Consider the following 23,938-nt stretch of genomic DNA (forward strand, 5'->3'; position numbering starts at 1 on the left):
CTGTAGCACGCACCCCCCTGTCTCGTGGGCCCCTCGGGCGGCCACCGATGTACTTCTTCCTCTTATATATACCTACGTACCCCGAAAACATCCAGGAGCACCACGAAACACAATTTCCACCGCCGTAACCTTCTGTATCCGTGAGATCCCATCTTGGAGCCTTCGCCGGTGTTCTGCCGGAGGGGGAATCAACCACGGAGGGCTTCTACATCAACATACTTGCTCCTCCTATGAGTTGTGAGTAGTTTACCACAGACCTACGGGTCCATAGTTATTAGCTAGATGGCTTCTTCTCTCTTTTTGGATCTCAATACAATGTTCTCCCCCTCTCTTGTGGAGATCTATTCGATTTAATCTCTTTTTGCGGTGTGTTTGTCGAGATCCGATGAATTGTGGGTTTATGATCAAGTTTATCTATGAATAATATTTGAATTTCTTTGAATTCTTTTATGTATGATTGAGTTATCTTTGCAAGTCTCTTCGAATTATCAGTTTGGTTTGGCCTACTAGATTGGTATTTCTTGCCATGCGAGAAGTGCTTAGCTTTGGGTTCAATCTTGCGGTGTTCTTACCCAGTGACAGAAAGGGTTGCAAGACATGTATTGTATTGTTGTCATCGAGGATAACAAGATGGGGTTTATATCATATTGCATGATTTTATCCCTCTACATCATGTCATCTTGCTTAATGTGTTACTCTGTTCTTATGAACTTAATACTCTAGATGCAGGCAGGAGTCGGTCGATGTGTGGAGTAATAGTAGTAGATGCAGGCAGGAGTCGGTCTACTTGTTATGGACATGATGCCTATATACATGATCATGCCTAGATAATCTCATAACTATGCGCTTTTCTATCAATTGCTCGACGGTAATTTGTTCACCCACTGTAATACTTATGCTATCTTGAGAGAAGCCTCTAGTGAAACCTATGGCCCCCGGGTCTATCTCTTATCATATTTGCTTTCAGCCTACTTTTATTTGCATCTTTACTTTTTGCATCTATATTACAAAATACCAAAAATATATTACTATCTCTATTAGATCTCACTTTCGTAAGTGGTCGTGAAGGGATTGACAACCCCTTTATTGCGTTGGTTGCGAGTTCTCAGTTTGTTTGTGTAGGTGTGTGAGACTTTTGAGGAGCCTCCTACTGGATTGGTACCTTGGTTCTCAAAAACTAAGGGAAATACTTACGCTACACTTGCTCCATCACCCTCTCTTCTTCGGGGAAAACCAATGCTAGCTCAAGACGTAGCATGCACCATTGTGAAAGTTTGTCATTTTGAAGCACCTCGTTATGATCGGGTGTGATAGACTCTACATTCACATACAATGGGTGTAAGCCAGTTTTGCACACACAAAATACTTGGGTTAAACTTGAGGAGCCTAGCATGTACAGACATGGCCTCGGAACACAGAGGACCGAAAGATCGAACATGAGTCATATTGTAGAGATGATCACATGGAGATGTTCACCATTGATGATGACCCCATCTCACGTGATGATCGGACATGGGTAGTGACATATGGATCATGTAAACACCTAGACAACTTGAGGGATGTTGATTTAAGTGGGAGTTCACTAGTAATTTGATTAACTGAACACATTATCATGAACATAGTCTAAACTCGTTGCAAATTTATGTTGTAGATCAATGGCTCACGCTACAACTCCCCTGAATTTTAATGCGCTCCTAGAGAAAGCTAAGTTGAAAGATGATGGAAGCAACTAAGCGGACAGGGTCCATAATTTGAGGATTATCCTCACTTCTACGTAGAAGGCTTATGTCCTTGAAGCACCGCCAGGTGTGCCACCCGCTCCCGCTAATCTGGACGCTATGAACGTCTGGAAGACTAGAAGTGATGACTACACGATAGTTCAGTGCGTCATGCTTTTTGGCTTAGAACCGGGGCTGGAAAGACGTTTTGAGCACCACAGAGCATATGAGATGTTCCAGGAGCTGAAATTGGTATTTTAGGCTCATGCCCGGGTTGAGAGGTATGACACCTCCGACAAGTTCTTTAGCTGCAAGATGGAGGAGAATATCTTTGTTGGTGAGCTCGTACTCAGAATGTCTGGGTACTACAACCGCTTGAATTAGTTGGGAGTTAATCTTCCGGATGAAGTAGCGATTAACAGAGTTCTCCAGTCACTGCCACCAAGCTAAAAGGGATTTGTCATGAACTATAATGTGCAAGGGATGGAGAAAATGATATTTGAGCTCTTCGCGATGCTTAAGGCCGTGGAAGTAGAAATCAAGAAAGAGCATCAAGTGTTGATGGTTTATAAGAGCACCAGTTTCAAGAAGGGCAAGGGAAAGAAAGGGAAATTCAAGAAGAATGGGAAGGCAGTTTCCACTCCCGTGAAGAAACCCAGGGATGGACCTAAACTCGAGATGGAGTGCTTCTATTGCAAGGGGAAAGACCACTGGAAGCAGAACTGCCTCATGTACTTGGCAGATAAGAAGGCTGGCAACGTCAACAAAGGTATATTTGATATAGATGTTATTGATGTGTACCTTACTAGTGCTCGTAGTAGCGCATGGGTATTTGATACTGGTTCGGTTGCTAATATTTGTAACTTGAAACATGAGCTGTGGAATAAACGAAGACTAGCTAAGGACGAGGTGACGATGCGCGTTGGAAATGGCTCCAAGGTTGATGTGATGGCCGTCGGCACACTCGCTCTACATTTACGTTTGGGATTAGTTATGAACCTAAATCATTGTTATTTGGTGCCTGCATTGAGCATGAACATTATATCTGGATCTTGTTTATTGCGAGACGGCTATTCAGTTAACTCAGAGAATAATGGATGTTCAATTTGTATGGATAATATCATTTATGGTCATGCACCCCTCGTGAATTGTTTATTCATGTTGTATCTCGGTCGTAATGATACACATGTTCATAATATTGATGCCAAAAGATGCAAAGTTAATGATGATAGTACCACATACTTTTGGCACTATCGCTTAGGTCACATTGGTGTAAAGGGCATGAAGAAACTCCATGCTAATGGACTTTTGGAATCACTTGATTATGAATCATTTGAGACATGTGAACAATGCCTCATGGGCAAGATGACTAAAACCCCGTTTTCTGGGTTGATGGAGCGGGCTAGTGACTTGTTGGAAATAATACATGCTGATGTATGTGTGATACGTCTCCGTCCTATCTATAATTTTTGATTGTTCCATGCCAATATTATACAACTTTCACATACTTTTGGCAACAATTGTTATGATTTATTAGACTAACATATTGATCTAGTGCCCAGTGCCAGTTCCTTTTTCTTGCATGCTTTTTGTTTCGCAGAATATCCATATCAAACAAATTCCAAACGCGATAAAACTTTACAGATATTTTTTGGAATATATATGAATTTTTGGAAGAAGAATGAACGCAAGATGGTGCTCGAGGGGCCCACTAGGCACCAGGGCGTGCCTTCACGGGTAGTGAGCACCTTGTAAGGAGGTTGCTTCCCTTCTTTCGCTGCAAGAAAGATAATTTATGGATAAAAATTACCTCAAAATTTCAGCCCAATTGGAGTTACGGATGTCCGAGAATTTAAGAAACGGTAAATGGCCAGAAAATAGGAATGCGAAACAGAAGAGAAAAAAGAGAGTGATCCAATCTAGGAGGGGATCCTGCCCTCCGCCGCCATGGAGGCCATGAACCAGAGTGGAAACCCTCCTCCCATCTAGGGGGGGGCAAGGAAGAAGAAGATGTAGGGGGCTCTCTCTCCCTCTCTCTCTCGATAGCGCCGGAGTGTCGTCGGGGCAAGGATCGTGACGGTGATCTACACCAACAATCTTGCTACCGTCAACACCAACTTTCTCATCCTCTATGCAGCGGTGTAATCTCTCTATTCCCACTGTAATTCTCTACTTAAACATGGTTCTCAATGCTATATATTATTATCCAATGATATGTGTTATCCTATGATGTTTGAGTAGATCTGTTTTGTCATATGGGTTGATTGATGATCATGATTGGTTTGAGTTGTAATTTTATTTGGGTGTTGTCCTATGGTGCCCTCCATGCCGCGCAAACATGAGGGATCCTCACTGTAGGGTGTTGCAATACATTCATGATTCGCTTATGGTGGGTGGCTAGAGTGACAGAAGCTTACGCCCGAGTAAGGGGGTTGTTGCGTATGGGATAAAGAGGACTTGATATTAATGTTATGGTTGGGTTTTACCTTAATGATCTTTCGTAGTTGCGGATGCTTGCTAGAGTTCCAATCATAAGTGCATATGATCCAAGTACGGAAAGTATGTTAGCTCATGCCTCTCCCTCATATAAAATTGCAATAATGTTTACCACCTAGTTATCGATCACATAGGGACAAATAAATTTCTTGTGTGATAAAAAGCTCTCTACTAAAAAACTAACTTTTATTATCTCGCAAAGTACTCCTAGTTTTATTCTTGCAAAGTAGTTCTAGCATCACACCTATAAAATAGTTTCATACTTGTTTTAGGTAAAGCAAATGTTAAGTGTGTGTAGAGTTGGATCGGTGGTCGATAGAACTTGAGAGAATATAAATTCTACCTTTAGCTCCTCGTTGGGTTCGACACTCTTATTTATTGGAAAAGGCTACAAACAAACCCCTATACTTGTGGGTTATCAACGCGGTCTGATGAGTGTTGAAGCATGCGGTGGATATCGTTATTGTCTTACCTTCACAGACAATTTGAGTAGATATGGGTATATTTACTTAATGAAACACAAGTTTGAAACATTTGAAAAGTTCAAGGAATTTCAGAGTGAAGTGGAGAATTATCGAAACAAGAAAATAAAGTTTTCTACGATCTAATAACGGAGGTGAATATTTGAGTTATGAGTTCAACACTCATTTAAGACAATGTGGAAATGTTTCACAACTCACGCCACCTGGAACACCATAGCATAATGGTGTGTCTGAACGTTGTAATTGTACTTTATTAGATATGGTGCATTCTATGATGTCTCTTACCGATTTTCCACTATTGTTTCGGGGTCATGCATTAGAGACAGTCGCGTTCACTTGAAATACGGCACGTCTAAATCCGTTGAGATGACATGGTATGAATTATGGTTTGGTAAGAACCTAAGCTATCATTTCTTAAAGTTTGGGGATGCGACGCTTATGTAAAGGGGCTTCAGCCTGATAAGCTTGAACCCAAAGTGGACAAGTGTGTCTTCATAGGTTGCCCTAAAGATACCATTAGGTATACCCTCTATCATAGATCCAAGGGCAAGATTTTTGTTGCTAAGACTGGGTCCTTTCTAGAGAAGGAGTTTGTCTCGAAAGAAGTGAGTGGGAGGAAAGTAGAACTTGGTGAGGCAATCGTACCTTCTCTCGAATTGAAGAGTAACACATCATAGAAAACAGTTCCCATGATGCCTACACCAACAAGAGAGGAAGCTAATGATGATGATCATGAAACTTCAGATCAAGTTACTGCCGAACTTCGTAGGTCGACTAGGACACACTCCGCACCAAAGTGGTACAATAGTCCCGTCCTGGAAGTAATGTTGTTAGACAATGGTGAACCTACGAACTATGAAGAAACAATGATGTGCCCGGATTCTGGAAAATGGCTTGAGGCCATGAAATCCGAGATAGGATCCATGTATGAGAACTAAGTATGGACTTTGGTGGACCTGCATGATGACCGGCAAGTGATTTCTTGTATCCATGTTGGTATTTCCCTGAAGAGGAGAGGATGATGCAGCACGGCAACAGTAAGTATTTCCCTCAGTTATGAAACCAAGGTTATCAGTCTAATAGGAAAACCAAGAAACACTTGTAAACAGCACCTACACACAAATAATAAATACTTGCAACCCAACGCACAAGAGGGGTTGTCAATCCCTCCTCGGTATTAAGATAGATTAAATCGTATGAGATTTGATAAATAGATCTAACAAAAACACAAAATAAAATAAATAAAGAAAAAGTGAAGCAAGGTATTTTTAGGATTTGATATGATAGGAAATAGACCCGGGGACCGTATATTTCACTAGAGGCATCTCTCAAGGAAATAGCATACGGTGGGTAAACTAATTACTGTTGGGAATTGACAGAAGAGCAAATAATTATGACGATAACCAAGACAATGATCATGTATATAGGCATCATGTCCTAGATTAGTAGACTGACTCCTGCCTGCATCTACTACTATTACTCCACACATCGACTGCTATCCAACATGCATCTAGTGTATTAAGTTCGTGGGAAAACGGAGTAATGCAATAAGAACGATGACATGACATAGACAAGATCTATTCATATAGGAATAGACCCCATCTTTTTATCATTAATGGCAACGATACATGCGTGTCATGTTTCCTTCTATCACTGAGATTGAGCACCGCAAGATCGAACCCATCACAAAGCACCTCTTCCCATGGCAAGAAAAATCAATTCAGTTGGCCAAACCAAAGCAAAGTTTCAGAGAAGAAATATGAGGCTATAACAATCATGCACAAAAGAGTTCAGCAAAGACTCAAATAATATACATGGATAGTTCTAATCATAAACTCATAGTTCATCAGATCCCAACAAACACACCGCAAAAAGTCATTACATCAAATAGACCTCCAAGAACATCGAGGAGAATATTGTATTGAGAATCAAAAAGAGAGAAGCCATCTAGCTACTACCTACGGACCCGTAGGTCTGTGGTAAACTACTCACGCATCATCAAGGGGCAAGGGTGATGATGAGGAGCCCCTCCGTGATCGTTGACCCCCCAGCAGAGTGCTGGAAAAGGCCTCTAGATTGGATCTCATGGTTTTGGAACTTGCGAGGGATGGAATTGTGTTTCATCGAATCCCCTAGGGTTTTGGGGATTTTAGAGTATTTATAGAGCCAGAGGTCGGCGGAGGGGTGCCTGTGGGCTCCACTACCCACCAAGGCACGCCTGAGGGCCCTAGCGCGCGTTGGTGCCTAGTGGGCCCCACGGGTCCCCTCTGGTGCAGTTCTTGGGCATCCTGGGTGTCTTCTGGGCAGAAAAAAATCTCCAAAAAGTTTTGTGGCATTTGGACTCCGTTTGGTATTGATATTCTGCGAAGTAAAAAACAAGCAAAAAACAGCAATTGGCACTGGGCACTATGTCAATAGGTTAGTCCCAAAAAATAATATAAATTTTCTAGAAAATGAATATAATACATCCAAGATTGATAATATAACAACATGAAACAATCAAAAATTATAGATATGTTGGAGACGTATCAACATCCCCAAGCTTAATTCCTGCTCGTCCTCGAGTAGGTAAATGATAAAAACAGAAATTTTGGTGTGGAATGCAGCCTAACATGTTCATCACATATTCTTTTCCTTTGTAGCATGGACATTTGGACTTTATATGATTCAAAGCAATAGTCTATAATCTACATGAGGACATACATACTCAAGCATATCAGCAAGCAACCATGTCTTTCAAAATATCAACACTAAAGAAAGTTGTCCCTAGCCCATTATGCTCAATCATTGATCCATTCATGAAACACACTCAAATATTAGGTATGTACAATGCACAAGTATGATAATAGTGTTCCCTAGTTGGTGCTTTATAAGAGAAGATGGAGACTCAAAAAATATTTATTGCATAAAGTAAATAGATAGTCCCTTCGCAGACGGAAGTAGAGATTTGTAGATGTGGCAGACCTCAAATCTTAAATTGGGAAATAAAATTGTTTTGAGCAGCATGCTTTTGCTGCCAACAAAAACGACCGAGAATTCCCAATACTTTCAATGCTAGATAAATCATAGGCGGTTCCCAAACATAAAATAAAGTTTATTCCTTTTTCTACCATTCTTTCACAATCCATGGCTAGCCGTATCCACTGGTTCCTTCCATACCAACACTTTCCAAGGAATTTATTATTTGACAACATAAATAAAAAAATCAATTCGGGACTGGTCAGCCCTATTACCTGCCACACTCTCGTGCAATGACAAGTGAAGAAACACTCATCCTGAGAGTAAAATATCTAGCATGGAAAATATTGGCCACCCCCTGTCGCTTCATGAGCGGTACGTGCACACAAAAAAGAAATTCATTTTGAAAATTAGAGTTGGCATATACAAGTTTACTTGGACGGCATGGAAATACCACATGTCTGTAGCTATGGTGGACTCATTTGGCACAACTTGGTTTAAGGAGTTTGGATGCACAAGCAGTATTCCTGCTTAACAAGGAAAGGCTAGCAAATAGATTGAGAAGCAACCAACCAAAAAATGAGAACTCTCATAAACGAGCATTGAACATAACTAACACTGAATAATGCACCACAAGTAGGATGTAACTTCATTACATAACTATTGACTTTTGTGCTTGCATAGAGAATCACAAACCATAACACCAATATTCTTACGAAAGCATAATTACTCACCAACATGATTCACATATTACTATCTATGTATCCCAAAACTATTACAAGGAATCAAGTTTTTAATATCCAATGATCTTCATGAAAGTTTTTATTATATCCCTCTTGAATATATATCACTTTGGGACTAATTTCGTATATTACCATTGCTACTAACAAGCTCTCAAACAAATTTAAGTGAAGCACAAGAGCATAATTATTTCTTCAAAACAACTTTCATCTCTCAAAATAATATAAGTGAAGCATGAGAGGATTTCTTCAAAAAAAATTACTAACTCCCAAATTTATCTAAATGAAGCATGAGAGTATATTTCTTCAAAATTAAAGCACCACCGTGCTCAAAAAGATATAAGTGAAGCACTAGAGCACTAGAGCACCTCATCATCATCGTCGTCGTCCTCTTCTTCGTCCTCCGACAGCTCCTCGTCCGTCTGTTGTTGTCTGACGACTCTGGAGGTGGCATCCCATGCATGAACCAGATATAATCGAGATCTGGGCTCAACGCCGGACTCATGGAAGACGAGCGGGATGATTCCGATGTTGACCTATCATCGTGCGCCAGACTACTGGCTGAACTGTCGTCCTCGCTGTCGCTCGACATGGCTGCAGAGTGTGTGCCAGTGTGTAGCACGGCCTGCCGGGGACGATGAAGATGGTGGACACTTATGCGGGGTATGTAGAGAAGAGGAACTGCCAATTGAAGCGGGGTTTTCGTAATCAACTGCAATTATTTGTACCTAGTCGCTCCAAATTCCCGGGGTTGCACAGGACTCCTATTGGCTATTTGGATGGTTTCCTTTTTTAGGACAAAAACAAGGAACGAGTTTTGGAATTATGCACTGGTAACGGTACGAACGGAGTAGGACAGTTGGTAAGCAATACATTGAGCTCTTCTTATTGATAAAGCCAGTAATAATCAAACTAGAAAGGAAAAGAAAGAAAACAAAGAAAAATATTTGCACGAATCTTTGCGTAACATCAATGGCATAGGACCAAGATGTGCATTACTTAGAGAACATCTAGATGTGCTTTAGCAATACTGACAAACAAAACCCCTAATCATCATTGCAAACAGCGCATAGAACATGGCTAATGTGACAACCACAACTACACATGCTAGTTTCTTCTTGTCTCTTGCTTTCATCTGTTTCCTGTGATTGATTCTTTCTTGCTTCATCGTACTGATTGTACATTCCAACTCAGCCAGTTTCTTCTTCAGTTTACGTTATCTTCTGCGAGCTTGGTGATAACACTCTGAGCCCTGCCATGCAATTCTTCATCTAGCCAGTTAACAAAGGCACAAGCCTCATATCCCTGCCAATGTTAAATAGTATCTAGGATGAGCGGTGACATTAACCCAAGTAAAATGATGAACTTAGCACTGACCTCTAAGGGGCAACTGAGAAAGTGTCTACCAATGTCGAATCCCTCCGTGCATACACGTCGAGCGGGAGTGTGCACGTGCACACAACTCGGCTTTTGGTACTTCTCGGTGGCGCAAAACTCGGAGTCGAACTTGTGTTGTGGGAGTCTGGAGTCATGCTCCAGATCCGGTGGCAGATCTCTTTCCTGGGGGGGTTCAATTCAGGACGGATTCAGCAAGGACCTACTTTGGACATGCTAAAAAAGATCAGGATAGATTGGAACATGACAGGACGATTCGGATCCGTAGTACACCTGCCTTCTGGTGACCTTAGGCAAGTACCCGGCGGCGACCGCTGTCGTGGCGGCGATACGAGCAGGAGCAGCCGCACCGAAATCATCAGCACCACTCGCCCACATTCCCCCAATGTCAGCTCCACGCGAGGGGATTTGGAGGCTATGTAGGGATTTGGGGGAAATGGGGAAACTGTGGGGATAAGCTAACGGTCGGGAACTACTTATGGCACTATATGTTGGAGTATACGGCACACTGTTTATACATGTCATTTGTGTTAGGTATTACAACATCACACACGATTTGCGCACCAAACCGTGTGAGAAGACAACGTAGGTTTGACATGGTTCCCGTTACATAACCGTATGTGATGTACTACCCTGTACATATAATTGAGTTACAGTGATACCGTGTAAACAACCGCTCTGCGGATATCCATCAAAAAGCAGCCAGTATGCATATAGAAATGGCGGCGGCGGCGGCCTAAGCAAGGGCTACCGAAGAAGATCTCAATCCTTGGTCGGTGGGCGGTGGTGGCGTCATAGGAGGTCAATCCTCAGTCTGCGGTGGGAGATAGGAGGAGCTCAGCCGTCGAGGTCGGTGGCGGCGTGATTCGAGCACATCCATCATGGTCGATAACGGGATAGTGGAGGTCGAACTTTAGGCGGCGGCCGCACTAAGCTTTGCTCCTCGACCCCGCTGTCTCAGCGTGCTGCCGCATCGCGCTTCTTTGTCTGCTGGGTGGAGGTCGCCGTGCGGCTACTTAATTAAGGTATTCTTTTCGTGAGTGGCTTAATTAAGGTATCCAATTCCTAAGGGTAGTGTTGTACTAGTACTCCACGTGTAAATTGACTGGCCATTAATTTTTGTCATTGTACGTCTGGATAACAATATGGAGCGCCCTTAGTAATTATGAAAACAAAGCCTTGTGATTTATGCATGCATCATTGGGCAGCAGTTAATCCGTGTATTAATGTTGTTGTTTTGTTTTTAATTACCATTCCTGTGGTGCAGATGGAACGATCTCAATGGATGAAGAATCAAAAAATCATAGATTTTATCAATGGCGTGACAGAGTTCATGAATTTGGCTAAAAGTACAAAGAGGAGAATTGGTGATGTGGATTACATCTTGTGTCCATGTACTGATTGTGCCAATACAGAGTCACATGAAGTTGCAGATGTCCAGTGGCACTTAGTCTCTCGGGGATTCATGGATGGATATACACGTTGGACCAGACACGGTGAAGAGGAGGTCATGGATGAAGATACCCATTGTTGCGAGATGCCAAACCCCGATCAGTGTCACATGGATGTTGAATCTAACATCAGGGCAGAGGCGTCAAGCTACCAATGGAACACCGGGGAGCCAAAACGCCCACTGGAAAACCAAGACGTCGACGCAGATGACGACGATCTTGATATGCCAGATTTTGCTGCTATCATTGCAGATTTCGAGGGCCCAAAAAGGATATGATTGGGTACAAGGATCTTCCAACCATTGATGCAGACTCCAAGAAAGAATTGTATCCAGGTTGCAAAAAGAAATATTCCAGGTTGAGTGCCACCCTGGCGCTTCTCAGATTTAAAGCAGCAAATGATCTATCAAACAAGGACTTCACAGAGATGTTAGGTCTTTTCAAAGAAATTCTTCCGGAAGATAATGTGCTCCACAGAAGCACGAATGAAGCGAAGAAAATTGTTTGCCCATTGGAACTTGAAGTATAGAAGATACACGCTTGTGTGAATGATTGTATATTGTACTATGGTGAGTACAAAGATTTGCGTGCATGTCCCCAATGCAAGCATGCACGATACAAGCACGGGAGAGCAAAGGACAAGTATAAATTGGACGACGAGATCAAGACAGGAATCCCGCTCAAGGTTGTTTGGTACTTGCCTTTAATTCCAAGGTTGAGGGTTTGCTTGCAAACCCTAGAGAGGCAAAGAGGTTGCGGTGGCATCATGATGAGCGAATTGCGGATAAGTATATGAGGCACCTGAAAGATGGGGCTCAGTGGGAATTAATCGACAACAAGTTTGAAGACTTTGCCAATGATCCTAGAAGTAGAAGGCTCGGGGAGTCTACTGATGGGATGAATCCTTTTGGTGATATGAGCACCAATCATAGCACATGACCGGTGCTTTTGTACATATATAACCTAGATCCTTGGTTGTGTATGAAGAAAAAATACATTAAGGTGTCAATGATTATCCAAGGCCCGAAGCAACCTGGAAATGACATCGACATTTACTTTCAGCTATTGGTAGAAGAACTCCTAACAGTGTGGATAGATGCACCTGCTGTAAAATGTTATGATGCTTACAGAAAGGAGATTTTTGATCAACATGCGATGCTGGTGCACACCATTCAAGATATGCCGGCATTAGGCAACACATTGGGGCAGAAAACAAAGGGAGAAGTAGGGTGTGTCACATGCATGGATAGGACAGCTAGCAGAAGACTTCCCAACTCGTGCAAAACCGTGTATTTGCGTCATCGTAGGTTCTTACGGAAAAATCACCCATACCGAAAGATGAAAGCTGAATTTGATGGTACCGCAGAGGTAGAAGTGGGCCCAAGACCCTATGATGGGGAGATTGTCCACAACATGGCTAAACAAATTAATGTTGTGTTTGGCAAGAATCACGCTTTGACAGTGAAACAAACACCCAAGGGTCAAGTGTTTAAGAAGAAATCGGTATTCTGGAAATTACCTTACTGGGAGATTCTACGTGTACGTCACTGCATCGATGTCATGCATGTAGAGAAGAACGTATGTGAAAGCATCCTTGGTACTCTGCTCAAGATTAAAGGTAAAAGAAAGGATGGTGAGGGTTCACGCCTCAATATGCTTGCCGATCAATCAAAAGGCAAGAGTGAAGCAGAAGATGATGACAAATTCATCAAAGCTTGCCAGAGTTACAATTTCAGTACAAAAGAAGCAACACAGTTCTTCACCTATTTGTTGTCAGTTAAGACACCCTCTTCCTACTCCGCAAACATCAGAAGTCTCATGGATGTGATCTCGGGTAAAATGAAGTTGAGACACATGAAGTCACATGATTGCCATGTAATGTTGACACAAATCCTCTCGGTGGCCATCAGGAATCTAATGGACAAAGGTATAAGGAACACACTCATTGACCTCTATGATTTCTTCAACCAACTATGACAGAAAGTTCTAGATCCTGAAGAGTTGGATCATATGCAAGATGATATTGCAAGAATATTGTCCAACCTAGAGATGTTTTTCCCACTGTTAGTCTTTGATGTCATGGTCCATCTCACTGTGCACCTTGTCGACAAGATAAAGTATCGTGGTCCTGTGTTTCTTCACAACATCTATCCCTTTGAGCGGTTCATGGGAATACTGAAGCGCTTTTGTCGGAACTGAAACCATCCAGAGGCAAGCATCCTACAAGGTTATACGACGAAGGAGGTGGTTGAGTTTTGCACCGAATACATAAAATGACGACCTATAGGTTTGCCCCTCTCTCGCCACGAGGGTGTCGGGTTAATGACTTAAGTTAAGTTTTCTCATAGGTATTTTTGCAAAGAGGTGATTTAACAACAAATGGAGCAAATGGTGTTGTTTTTGTTGTAATAACAAATGATTAAACATCATTTTTAAATTCCATTAGTGTAAAGTATGGTCCATCATTCAGAATGGTTCAAAATTAAATATGTCAAACATTATAAGTATTATGTTTGGTTAGTAGTTACAGGGTATTGATGAGAAACTAAGAATGTTAACCCTTCCGTTGAAAGAAGATAATGTTAATCCTAGTCGGGGTGGTGGCACTTTCCTATTACTAGAAGATACCCCACTCATTGTAGTGGGAAATCTTCAGCGACAACTTGATTTCATGTCGAATATGACATATGGACAATGTTGAGAATTCTATCAAAGAGAAAATTAATGGTGATCATCCTTATAAAACACAAACAATATAAACATTTTTGTGATCTCTAAAATAAAAGAGGTTTGAACATTTTGGTAATCCTACATTTGATCTGATGATAATAGAAGATAACAATATTGCATTAAAGAAAAGCTCACGTCAAGCGTGTGTTGACTCTGTCAGTCAAATATAAGTGTGAAAGTGAATATGCCAATTTATCGAAAGCTTAAGATGTTAATTTAATTTATGGAACCTGATGACGTGGCTTAAGGAGATGGCAAAATAAGATAGTGGGGTGCATGGCTAGCTGATGTGGCATCGGTGCTTGGATACGAAAAGTAGGCAGTTAGTTGCATCTATTTAAGAATAGATGATTTTTGGAACCCGGTGACATGGCTTAAGGAGATGGTAAAAAGATAAACTAGTGGGGATGTGTGGCTTTCTGGTGGTGAAGCTACATGGATAAGGAAAAATAGGTAGGGTTGCACTAGTATGTTGCTGCAAGAATTGGTTACAGTACATACAGTGAGATTTGATTTTATGGAACATAAATATTGATAATGTGAGAGTTGCATACAGTTTATTGTATAATTGTGAATATTTATTGAATATAGTAACATGATAAAATAGAAATCGCTAACCTTCCTCATACATGGTTGCATGTTATGAGTATTTTTTTTTCATGCATAGTTGTATCTTTAGGTAGCATTGTTGCATGTTGAGCAATAATTAATGAACTGGCATGTGTTGTGGGGTGGCATGGACGCATGTTAAGAGAAATATAAGGAGCGAAGATCAACTATTTTGGCATATACGATTATGGCCAAGTGGAAATGCCGAAGTCTTTGATGTAGAGAAGTTCCTCTCCATTGCAGGTTATCTATTGGAGCAAAATAGCCAAGAAATGTTCACTGAATGTGATGACATTTGCGAACATTTTTTATGACAATTTTAGTTAACGCGCAGGCAACTCCGCTGCAATTTTGTTTTCGCTAGAAAATTGTCGTCCTCACAAACTAAACTTGCCATAAAAACGTTTGTAATTGCCATCCGTTCCATCCAACGTTCGCTGGTTTATGATTACCGTATCTATTTATGTGCACATTCCACTTGCGTAAAGTCTATGCCATATGAAAAAAAATCCGTCCAAGGCAATTTCTGAAACTACAGTTTCATTTTAACAAAGAAATACAGCGTGTACTTTTGATTACCAAACGTACAAGTTTTACTTTTCATAACTGACTTAGACATTTAGTAGGCATAGATTAGGCGGACCTTTTTCATACATAATCGAGCTTATCTAGGTTGGTGTAATTCTTCCCTGCAACAAAGTGCAAATGTTTGTGTAATAATTCTATAAAAGCACTAGGTGTACTGTATAAACACCAGTTAATATGTGTTGTCGGTAGTTCGAAATCGCGTAGCCTTCCATCAACATATAAGTTTGAAGGAGGGAAGTATATTTGGACCAACAGTCGACCATGTACGCCTACAGTGACCCTATCAGTCTATCGCCGTCAGCGACGTATCAGCTACGGCATTTCGGGGGAGCACACGGGATCCTATACAGTATAGGTGAGGCGCGATGCCTTCCATGCCGTGGGACATGATTGCTACCTGCACATGTGTTGTGGTTGACAAACCACCCCTCATCTGCATGGCATCGGCATCGGCATCATCTCCTGGTTTTCTGCACTCCCCTCCGGCAAACAGACATTCCCTACAAAGAAAAGGAGGAGTGTGAACGAGAAATCAATACGCGCCCCCTAAAACGAGTGAATGCCGACATGTAGAACATGGAGAATCCGTCCTTGAAACTCTGAATAAGTGGGGTTATTTTAAAAGGAGCGAACAGTTGAATAGTAACTTGAAAGAGATTGCTAACTGAAGCGACCGGGCTTGCTTTCTGCGTGAGTTGAGCCGTCCAATCAAGTCCTCGACGGGCCAGATAAAATGCTCTGACCCGCAGTGACTACGTCAAAGGACTTTGTCTCACAGTTCAAAAAATATAGTGTCCGACGGGAGTCTCGACCAGCCAGAGAAAGCTGTCCGGCCGGTGGTTCACCCATGCCCACGGGTCTTGTTTAGAAAGTGAGTGGGGACGTTGTCTTGACTGCAACGGTGCAAGGTCGATGTTCAGATCTTTGTCCTTTCATGCATGGCTGGAAACCGATACCAGATTATGTGGCTCGCAACTTCTGCACATGGTTTATACTAGCTCGGATGATTGCGCTGTTGAAAGTCATGTTAGAAATGTGGTCCACTTTTGACAACATAATCAACGTAGCACGATTCCGAGGTCCCTGCTTTTGACATTTCAGGAGTTCATGATCATCCTTTTTTTTCCATCTAATAATAATACTTCGTTGAAGAAAAGTTATGTAACATGGACCCATGTTAGAAATCCATGACATGGGGGCCGGCCATTGACTTGTTAAGCCAGTTACATACGTAGTGCCATAGCACCTGCCATGACCATGACTTGTTAATTTACAAGACCTGCAAGAAAGATGGAAAAGATTCAATGTATATAGGTGCATTGAGGTAATAGTCATGTCACTGCATAGTACTGCCTCTGTTTCTAATTGTAAGCCACTACTAACCCCGCATCTACATCTGTTTCTAATTGTAAGGCACTACTAACCCCGCAACTACGTTGGCACCGGTGTTCAGAAGAAAACTACGTTGGCACCGACGTAGTTCCGTACGCACGCAAACCGTAGTTTAAAAATATTCTAATCTATAAGTTGCTAGGGAAATGGAATAAAATGGGTGTTTTACTAAACTACGAACCAAAAGTAAATACAGGAATAAAAAGAGTACTAAGTTAGTAGAGACGGTGCTTGAGCAATAAAGCATTCTCGAGAGTTTCTGGGTCATCACTACTATTAATATGATACACCCAACATGCGTGGAGCATAGCTCTCTATCGTATCTCTCAGACACTCTTCATGTCCATAAGAGCATCAACAGCCGCGATGGGTAAATCCGGCCCCTCAAACACCCCCGGACGCGTCCAGGGATACTGACCGATCACACTTAAATAATGCAATCCACACCCACATACCTCAAATAAGAAACCTCAAATCCATATTATTACATGCAACGTAGCGATATTTAAGTGGAGCTCGTCCGGTCGTCGTGGCCATGTCCGGTGGTTTGCTGCGCTCCCTAGAGTGTTGGTCCGGTCGCTGGCAAGGTAGAGTAGGGCATGGGACACGAGCCAGGCTCGCCGGACTCAAGGCGCCGCCGTCTCGCATGCCCTACTCATCCTCTTTGGAGCCTGAAACCCGTTGGGTGCCGGTGGACGTCAGATCGATGATGGATCCGTCCTGGGACGAGCCGGCGACATCCACCACGACGCGGTTGCGGCGCCCGAACTGGCGCACCATACGTGGTGCCGAAGAATGCGACTCTGCCTCGCCGGCGTGCACCGGCTCGAGCGCTGTCGACGCCTCTCCTGCCCGCTACCCCCCATGACGGGCACGCCGCGCCATGGTTGCCTCGGGCGACGCCCACGGTGCGTCCATGGCCTCGGCGCGCCAATGGAGGGGTTGCGCGTCTGTCACCGTGTTCGGTGTTGGAAATATGCCCTAGAGGCAATAATAAATTGGTTATTATTATATTTCTTTGTTCATGATAATAGTCTTTTATTCATGCTACAACTGTATTATTCGGAAATCGTAATACACGTGTGAATACATAGACAACACCATGTCCCTAGTAAGCCTCTAGTTGACTAGCTCGTTGATCAATAGATGGTTACGGTTTCCTAACCATGGACATTGAATGTCATTGATAACGGGATCACATCATTAGGAGAATGATGTGATGGACAAGACCCAATCCTAAGCCTAGCACAAAGATCGTGTAGTTCGTATGCTAAAGCTTTTCTAATGTCAAGTATCTTTTCCTTAGACCATGAGATTGTGCAACTCCCGGATACCGTAGGAATGCTTTGGGTGTACCAAACGTCACAACGTAACTGGGTGACTATAAAGGTGCACTACAGGTATCTCCGAAAGTGTCTGTTGGGTTGGCACGAATCGAGACTGGGATTTGTCACTCCGTGTAAACGGAGAGGTATCTCTGGGCCCACTCGGTAGGACATCATCATAATGTGCACAATGTGACCAAGGGGTTGATCACGGGATGATGTGTTACGGAACGAGTAAAGAGACTTGCCAGTAACGAGATTGAACAAGGTATCGGCATACCGACGATCGAATCTCGGGCAAGTACAATACCGTTAGACAAAGGGAATTGTATACGGGATCGATTGAGTCCTTGACATCGTGGTTCATCCGATGAGATCATCGTGGAACATGTGGGAGCCAACATGGGTATCCAGATCCTGCTGTTGGTTATTGACCGGAGAACGTCTCGGTCATGTCTACATGTCTCCCGAACCCGTAGGGTCTACACACTTAAGGTTCGATGATGCTAGGGTTATAAAGGAAGTTTTTATGTGATTACCGAATGTTGTTCGGAGTCCCGGATGAGATCCCGGACGTCACGAGGAGTTCCAGAATGGTCCGGATGTAAAGATTTATATATGGAAAGTTGTTGTTCGGGTTCCGGAAAAAGTTCGGGTTTTTTCGGTATTGTACCGGGAAGCTTCCAGAAGGTTCCGGAGGATTCCGGAGGGGTCCGGAGGTCCGGAAATTGTTCCACCACGTCCAATGCAGTTGCATGGGCTGTAGGGGGCGCCCTAGCCTTAATGGGCCAGGGGCACCAGCCCCCCCAAGGCCCATGCGCATGGGAAGGGGAAAACCCTAAAGGGGAAGGACTCCACTTGACTTGGGAGGCACTCCTTCCCCCTTGGGCCGCCCCCCCTAGATGGGATCTAGGGCTGGCCGCACCCCTTGGGGTGGGAAACCCTAAAGGGGGCGCAGCCCCCTTCCCCCTTATATATAGTTGAGGTTTGGGGCTGCTAAACAGATGAGAACTTCTCCTCTTGGTGCAGCCCTACCTCTCCTCCTCCTCCTCTCCCGTGGTGCTTGGCGAAGCCCTGCAGGATTGCCACGCTCCTCCATCATCACCACACCGTCGTGCTGCTGCTGGATGGAGTCTTCCCCAACCTCTCCCTCTCTCCTTGCTGGATCAAGGCATGGGAGACGTCACCGGGCTGTACGTGTGTTGAACGCGGAGGTGCCGTCCGTTCGGCACTAGGATCTCCGGTGATTTGGATCACGACGAGTACGACTCCTTCAACCCCGTTCTCTTGAACACTTCCGCTTAACAATCTACAAGGGTATGTAGATGCACTCTCCTTCCCTCGTTGCTAGTTTCTCCATAGATAGATCTTGGTGACACGTAAGAAAATTTTGAATTTCTGCTACGTTCCCCAACAGTGGCATCATGAGCTAGGTCTATTGCGTAGATTCTTTGCACGAGTAGAACACAAAGTAGTTGTGGGCGTTGATTTTGTACAATATGCTTACCGTTACTAGTCCAATCTTGTTTCGACGGTATTGTGGGATGAAGCGGCCCGGACCGACCTTACACGTACTCTTATGTGAGACTGGTTCCACCGACTGACATGCACTAGTTGCATAAGGTGGCTAGCGGGTGTCTGTCTCTCCCACTTTAGTCGGATCGGATTCGATGAAAAGGGTCCTTATGAAGGGTAAATAGCAATTGGCATATCACGTTGTGGTCTTTGCGTAGGTAAGAAACGTTCTTGCTAGAAACCCATAGCAGCCACGTAAAACATGCAAACAACAATTAGAGGACGTCTAACTTGTTTTTGCAGGGTATGCTATGTGATGTGATATGGCCAAGAAGAATGTGATGAATGATATGTGATGTATGAGATTGATCATGTTCTTGTAATAGGAATCACGACTTGCATGTCGATGAGTATGACAACCGGCAGGAGCCATAGGAGTTGTCTTTATTTATTGTATGACCTGCGTGTCATTGAAGAACGCCATGTAAACTAGTTTACTTTATTGCTAAACGCGTTAGTCATAGAAGTAGAAGTAGTCGTTGGCGTGACAACTTCATGAAGACACGATGATGGAGATCATGATGATGGAGATCATGATGTCATGCCGGTGACAAGATGATCATGGAGCCCCGAAGATGAAGATCAAAGGAGCTATATGATATTGGCCATATCATGTCACTACTCTATTTGATTGCATGTGATGTTTATCATGTTTATGCATCTTGTTTACTTAGAACGACGGTAGTAAATAAGATGATCCCTCATTAAAATTTCAAGAAAGTGTCCCCCCCTAACTGTGCACCGCTGCTAAAGTTCGTCGCTTCTAAGCACCACGTGATGATCAGGTGTGATGGATTCTTACGTTCACATACAACGGGTGTAAGACAGATTTACACACGCGAAACACTTAGGGTTAACTTGACGAGCCTAGCATGTACAGACATGGCCTCGGAACACAGAGACCGAAAGGTCGAGCATGAGTCGTATAGTAGATACGATCAACATGAAGATGTTCACCGATGATGACTAGTCCGTCTCACGTGATGATCGGACACGGCCTAGTTGACTCGGATCATGTAATCACTTAGATGACTAGAGGGATGTCTATCTGAGTGGGAGTTCATAAGATGAACTTAATTATCCTGAACATAGTCAAAAGACCTTTTGCAAATTATGTCGTAAGCTCCCGCTTTAGTTCCACTGTTTAGATATGTTCCTAGAGAAAATATAGTTGAAAGTTGACAGTAGCGATTATGCGGACAGTAGAAAGCTTATGTCCTTAATGCACCGCTCAGTGTGCTGAACCCCAAACGTCGTTTGTGGATGTTGCGAACATCGGACATACACGTTTTGATAACTACGTGATAGTTCAGTTAAACGGTTTAGAGTTGAGGCACCAAAGACGTTTTTCGAAACGTCGCGGAACATATGAGATGTTTCGAGGGCTGAAATTGGGATTTCAGGCTCGTGCCCACGTCAAGAGGTATGAGACCTCCGACGATTTTCTTAGCCTGCAAACTAAGGGAGAAAAGCTCAATCGTTAAGCTTGTGCTCAGATTGTCTGAGTGCAACAATCAGTTAAATCGAGTGGGAGTTGATCTTCCAGATGAGATAGTGATGTTTCTCCAAAGTCATTGCCACCAAGCTGCTAGAGCTTCGTGATGAACTATGATATATCAGGGACATATATGATGATCCTTGAGATATTCGCGATGTTTGACACCACGAAAGTAGAAATCAAGAAGGAGCATCAATTGTTGATGGTTGGTGAAACCACTAGTTTCAAGAAGGGCAAGGGCAAGAAGGGATACTTCATGAAACGGCAAATCAGTTGCTGCTCTAGTGAAGAAACCCAAGGTTGAACCCAAACCCGAGACTGAGTGCTTCTTAATAAGGGGAACAGCCACTGGAGCAGAATTACCCTAGATACTTGGTAGATGAGAAGGCTGGCAAGGTCGATAGAAGTATATTGGATATACATTGTGTTGATGTGTACTTTACTAGTACTCCTAGTAGCACCAGGGTATTAGATACCGGTTCGGTTGCTAAGTGTTAGTAACTCAAAATAAAAGCTACGGAATAAACGGAGACTAGCTAAAGGTGAGCTGACGATATGTGTTGGAAGTGTTTCCAATGTTGATATGATCAAGCATCGCACGCTCCCTCTACCATCGAGATTGGTGTTTGCGTTGAGCATAGACATGATTGGATTATGTCTATCGCAATACGGTTATTCATTTAAGGAGAATAATGGTTACTCTATTTATTTGAATAAAACCTTCAATGGTCTTGCACCTAAAGGAATGGTTTATTGAATCTCGATCGTAGTGATACACATTTTCATGCCAAAAGATATAAGATAGTAATGATAGTACCACTTACTTGTGGCACTGCCATGTAAGTCATAATGGTATAAAACGCATGAAGAAGCTCCATGTTGATGGATCTTTGGACTCACTCGTTTTTGAAAAGTTTGAGACATGCGAACCATGTCTATTGGTGTATACGCATGAAGAAACTCCATGCAGATGGATCGTTTGGACTCACTTGATTTTGAATCACTTGAGATATGCAAATCATACCACATGGGCAAGATGACTGAAAAGCCTCGGTTTCAGTAAGATGGAACAAGATAGCAACTTGTTGGAAGTAACACATTTTGATGTGTGCAGTCCAATGAGTGCTGAGGCATGCAGTGAATATCGTTATGTTCTTACTTCACAGATGATTCGAGTAGATGTTGAGTATATTTACTTGATGAAACACAAGTCTGAATTATTGAATGGTTCAAGTAATTTCAGAGTGAAGTTAAAGATCATTGTGACAAGAGGATAAAATGTCTATGATATGATCATAGAGATGAGTATCTGAGTTACGAGTTTGGCATAGAATTGAGACATTGTGAAAATTATTTCACAACTAATACAGTCTGGAACACCATAGTGTGATGGTGTGTCCGAACATCATAACTGCACCTTATTGGATATGATGCATACCATGATGTCTCTTATCGAATTACCATGATAGTTTGTGGGTTAGGCATTAGAGACAACCACATTCACTTTAAATAGGGCACCATGTAATTCCGATGAGATGACACCATATGAACTATGGTTTAGAGAAACCTAAGCTGTCATTTCTTAAAAGTTTGGGGTTGCAACACTTATGTGAAAAAGTTTCAGGCTGATAAGCTCGAACCCAAAGCGGATAAATGCATCTTCATAGGACACCCAAAACAGTTGGGTATACCTCCTGTCTCAGATCCGAAAGCAATAAGGGATTGTTTCTAGAATCGGGTCCTTTCTCGAGGAAAAGTTTCTCTCGAAAGAATTGAGTGGGAGGATGGTGGAGACTTGATGAGGTTATTGAACCGTCTCTTCAACTAGTGTGTGGCAGGGCACAGGAAGTTGTTCCTGTGGCACCTACACCAATTGAAGTGGAAGCTTATGATCATGAAACTTCAGATCAAGTCACTACCAAACCTCGTGGGATGACAAGGATGCGTACTACTTCAGAGTGGTACGTAATCCTGTCTTGGAAGTCATGTTGCTAGACAACAATGAACCTACGAGCTATGGAGAAGCGATGGTGGGCCCGGATTCCGATAAATGGCTCGAGGACATGAAATCCGAGATAGGATCCATGTATCAGAACAAAGCATGGACTTTGGTGGACTTGCCCAATGATCGGCAAGCCATTGAGATAAATGGATCTTTTAAGAAGAAGACGGACGTGGATGGTAATGTCACCATCCATGAAGCTCGACTTGTGGCGAAGAGTTTTTTCACAAGTTCAAGGAGTTGACTACGATGAGATTTTCTCATCCGTAGCGATGCTTAAGTCCGTCGGAATCATGTTAGCATAAGCTGCATTTATGAAATCTGGCAGATGAATGTCAAGACAAGTTTCCTTACCAGTTTTCGTAAGGAAAGGTTGTATGTGATACAATCAGAAAGGTTTTGTCGATCCTAAGGATGCTAAAAGGTATGCTAGCTCCAGCAATCCTTCTAAGGACTGGAGTAAGCATCTCGGAGTTGGAATGTATGCTTTGATGAGATGATCAAAGATTTTGGGTGTATACAAAGTTTATGAGAAAATTGTATTTCCAAAGAAGTGAGTGGGAGCACTATAGAATTTCTGATGAGTATATGTTGTTGACATATTGTTGATCAGAAATGACGTAGAATTTCTGGAAAGCATATAGGGTTATTTGGAAAGTGTTTTTCAATGGAAAGCCTGGATTAAGCTACTTGAGCATTGAGCATCAAGATCTATAAGGATAGATCAAAACTCTTAAATGGTACTTTCAAATGAGCAAATTCCTTGACATGATCTTGAAGGTGTTCAAGATGGATCAGTCAAAGAAGGAGTTCTTGCCTGAGTTATAAGGTATGAAGTTAAGACTTAAAGCTCGACCACGGCAGAATAGAGAGAAAGGATGAAGGTCGTCCACTATGCTTAAGACATAGGCTCTTCAGTATGCTATGCTGTGTACCGCACCTGAAGTGTGCCTTGCCATGAGTCAGTCAAGGGGTACAA

This window comes from Triticum aestivum, chromosome 2B (assembly GCF_018294505.1).
Source record: "Triticum aestivum cultivar Chinese Spring chromosome 2B, IWGSC CS RefSeq v2.1, whole genome shotgun sequence".
Taxonomy (NCBI): Eukaryota; Viridiplantae; Streptophyta; class Magnoliopsida; order Poales; family Poaceae; genus Triticum; species Triticum aestivum.